Raw genomic sequence first — 4,185 nt, 5'->3', positions numbered from 1 at the left:
GGGGGGGGAGGGGTGAATTGTACTGTAGGGCTCGGTAAATTAGACCAATTTTTCTGCATACATGAAATGAAAAAAAGACATTTCAAATCCAGATACGATTTTTGGTACAGAAGGACGTTGCACCAAAGGAAACTATCGATAAAGATGCCAATACAACATAATGTTATGCACGGCATAACGTAGTGACAAGACACAAGTTTAGATGTCACAGGTGTGTGCCCAGGTGCAAATTATTTCTATGTGAGATGGAAGTTCAGAGAAAACATGAAGAGTGCGACAATACTAAAAATAAATTCAACATAAATGTATAACATACTTACTTAAACACTTAACCACATTCCATTTTACTTATAAAACTGTCATCCAGACATCGGACGAGACAATATTTTATAGGTCAGGGGAGATAACTAGTACAGAAAACACTAATATTAGAAGCAATGCTATCAGAAATCCGGAAGATTGTAAAATAACTTCGTTCAAACGTTGTGCGTTTAAAACTACATAATTGGTCACTAATATTTATTGAACTTATATGAAAGACGCTTTTTAAGTCGTCAAGCACCTGTTAAAAAATTAACCAATGAGAAACTGTTTGTCATTCATCGCGGGTTTAAGACTGAAATGGCAAAACGAAATTTAGGTCATTTTTTCAAAAGTAGGTCACATTGACCGAATTAAGTGAAACAACAAATCTGAGTTAATTTCTGAACCCAATTCGAATTGAGACTAAAAACAGTAATACAGTTGTTTTCAATTGAGTCACGATCCGAGTGGACGTAGCAAAGTTCATGCACGGGCGCCCGGGGGTACCGGGCTACAAGTCCCCTAAACAAAAACCTAGTAGTCATATTCAAATACCCATATCAAATATCGGAATATATCTATGTAATTTAAATATATTGAACTTGTACATAATCTATTAAAAAGGTACATAACCAGGTTAACGAAGTCAAAATACGGCATTAAGGTATATGTAATGATAAAAGTTGCTCACCAGATTTATAACATGTAAATCTCTTAAGCCACCCAACTGAATGTTACGAAATGACATGTTATTTGAAGATCAATTATACACCTAGGTCATGCAGGGCTTTATTTCTCTTTAACTATATCAATAAAATAAAATCTTTTGATGTTGGAGGTGTATCTCTTAATTGTGAAAACAATGTCAAATTACTAGGTGTAAATTTTGATTATTTATTGAACTTTGATTATCACATCTCAGAGCTCTGTAAAAAAGCCTCAAGACAATTATCTGTACTGAAAAGGAAAGGTACATTTTTGTCTAGGGAAGGGAGACAAATTAATTACAACTCTTTCATTGTTTCAAGTTTTAATTATTGTCCTCTTGTTTGGCATTTCTGTTCAGTAAAAAGTGTACGGAAAATGGGGAAAAAAATCAAGAAAGTTCACTACGTTTTGTAAATGGTGACTTTTCGTCTTCCTTTGAACTTTTAGTCCAAAAATCAAACTCTGATTTACTACATATAAGACGTTTGAGAGACATGGCATGTGAAGTTTATAAAATACATGTATAGTTAAGAAAATCTCTCCACGCTTTATCCAAGATATGATTGAAATAAAGGTAACTAATTATAATTGCAGACAAGAGAATACAGCTGTATTACCTCGGGTCAACACTACAAGGTATGGACTAAATTAAATCTTTCTCCTACGAGGCCGCCCGGGTATTGAACAGTCTCCCCCAATCATCTCAGAAATGCAGACAGGTACAATGAAATTAGGAGACTGGTCCAGACCTGGGATGGCCTCATTGTCTGCCGCGGTGTGTAGTACATCATGTACATGTAGCTAGTCCGCTTTGCTTTGTGTTAAGTTTTGTGTGTTTTAGGCTGCTTTTTCGTATTTGTCATGTGCGAATGTTTGCTCTTATTATTTTTTTCATTTAATTTATTTCATTATTATGTTTCGTTTGTTTTACATGTTGTAAATGTGCTTTATATATCGGCCTTTATATATAGTGCTGAAAGTGGAAAATTGTACTTCATAATAACTGTTTTTTATGTGTATGTGCTTTGCTTCAATGCTTTATGCTAATGTATTTTATGTTAAAATTACTGTCGTGCTATATGTATGCCTTATAACTTTGCATGGAGCCTTAATTATGTTTTAACACTTTCTCTGTTTCATAATGTTTTATATATGTAATTGTTTGATTTGATGCTTTTTACTTATGTTTGTCGGAATGATAGCTTTTAATAGCTAATGTTAAATGTTTTTAAATATCCAACGCTAAATAAAGTTTATTGTATTGTATTGTATATGTGGAGATGCATATGTATACCGGCCTGATTATTATGGGAAGGTACAAAAATCATCGTCCGCGTAACGTATTTTCCCGGTATTTATATGTAAAACCATATAGACCCTTGACCATAAACACTACTTAAACTTCATATAACATGTCCTTTCTTAACATTCAATGTTTTTATAAAAGAGCTAGACTTGTTATAAACATCATTGTACTTTTCAGCTTCAATGATTATAACATGAATAGCGCATTCATATAATCACAGAATGTTATCAATTGGCACATCATCTAAAGTTCATTTATCGATCAAGGTTACTTAGCCTTTGTTTTCTCATTTATAAATTGCTAAAATGTATTACCAGGGGATTTTACTATGATTTTGGAAAACCAAGATGGCAGGTAGTTGGTTGTATTGAATTTGGGAGTAAAAGTGTTTTAGCCCTGTTGCTCAAAAAGTATTGGCGGGATCTTTCTCAAATTTCACATAAGGGTTCCTATCAAATCATATCAGCCGGCCATCTTGTTACAGTATAAGTTTGTTATCGCTATTTCTCAGAATTTACTAGAGGATTTTTTCTCAAATTTGATATGTAGGTTCCCCTTGGTCCCGAGTTGTTCATGTTAACTTTTGAGGTTGATCAAAAGATTGATTAAAATGGCGGACATGCAAACTGATCAAAAAGATAAGAAAATAGAAGAGAAAAGATCGAACTGACATAGAACTAATGAAGATCGTATAATGGCAGTCACAAGATCCCTCTGGGATCTCTTGTTACAAGGAGGGTGTGACTTCCTTCTGGGCTGAGGGGCGGCGTCAAAAAGGCGTTATTTTTCCATATTGCTAGAAGTGACTTCTCTGGAACAAAGTAATGTATATCAACCATCTTTGGTTTGGAGCATCCTTTAGTGGTTGGGGATTCAAAATTGGTCTGAGGGGCAGTTCCAAATTTTTTTTTAACTTGGACATCATCGAGATCCCCATCCCATAATCATATTATATACCAATGGTAACCATTGCTGGGCATCAAGAGACAAACTTAATCATGGTATAAGAATTGACTCCCTAAGGAATTAATTCCCAAGCCGTAACTTTTAAACGGTTAAGTTCCCCACCCAATAACCATATATACCATTGCTTGGAATCAAGAGACGAAAACAATCATGATATTAATATTGACTCTTGGGTCTGACCCAACCCCTAGGGACTTACTTTTTGGGCCATAACTTTGAAATGGTTGAGATCCTTACCTAATAACCATATGCATATATACATTTGATAGGAATAAAGAGATAAACAGTCATATTTAATAATTGACCCTGGGGTGTGGTTCCACTTCTAGGAACTTAATTATTGGGTCATAACTTTGAAATGATTTAGATGCTGATCCCATAGCCATATATGCCATTGCAGGGCATAAGATCCAGGTGAGCGATACAGGCCCTCTGGGCCTCTTGTTAACATATTTGACCCCTTTACCTTGAATATAAGTCAAGGTCATTCATTTGAAAAACTTGGTAGCCCTTCATCCCAGCATATTACTGGCCAAATAGCATCACCCTCGGCCTCTGGGTTATTTAGAAGAAGTCATTAAAATATTTTAACATATTTGACCCCTATGACCAAGAAAATGGATGAAGGTCATTCATTTGAACAAACTTGGTAGCACTTCATCACAGCATGCTACTAGTCAAATATCATCATCTTAGGCCACTTGGTTACTGAGAAGAAGTGGTTTGAATTAAAAAGTTGATGCTGGGCGCCGCACCACCGCATAAGCTGTCTTGAACTTCGGGGAAGGTGAGCTTATAAAACCAGATTAAATCATTCTGACAAAAAAAATGATAATAACATAAATATTTCATAAAGACAAACAAGCAAAAATTTATATCAAATACAATTTTATTTTAACAAA

At 34.7% G+C, this 4,185-nt stretch overlaps 1 protein-coding gene across 3 annotated transcripts in view; it reads right to left on the bottom strand.

Moving 5' to 3' along the window:
• Positions 1–408, bottom strand: part of LOC110464574 (ventricular zone-expressed PH domain-containing protein homolog 1-like) — a 25,365-nt gene extending 24,957 nt beyond the window's left edge. For all 3 annotated transcript variants that reach the window (XR_002464513.1, XR_002464512.1, XM_021519851.1), the window contains exon 1: positions 321–408. The gene's annotated coding sequence lies outside the window, so the exon portion shown is untranslated. The remainder of the gene's footprint in view (positions 1–320) is intronic.
• Between the last annotated feature and the right edge of the window lie 3,777 nt (positions 409–4,185).

Source organism: Mizuhopecten yessoensis, unplaced genomic scaffold, assembly GCF_002113885.1.
Source record: "Mizuhopecten yessoensis strain PY_sf001 unplaced genomic scaffold, ASM211388v2 scaffold11009, whole genome shotgun sequence".
NCBI lineage: Eukaryota > Metazoa > Mollusca > Bivalvia > Pectinida > Pectinidae > Mizuhopecten > Mizuhopecten yessoensis.
This window is presented reverse-complemented; position numbering and strand designations above follow the sequence as displayed.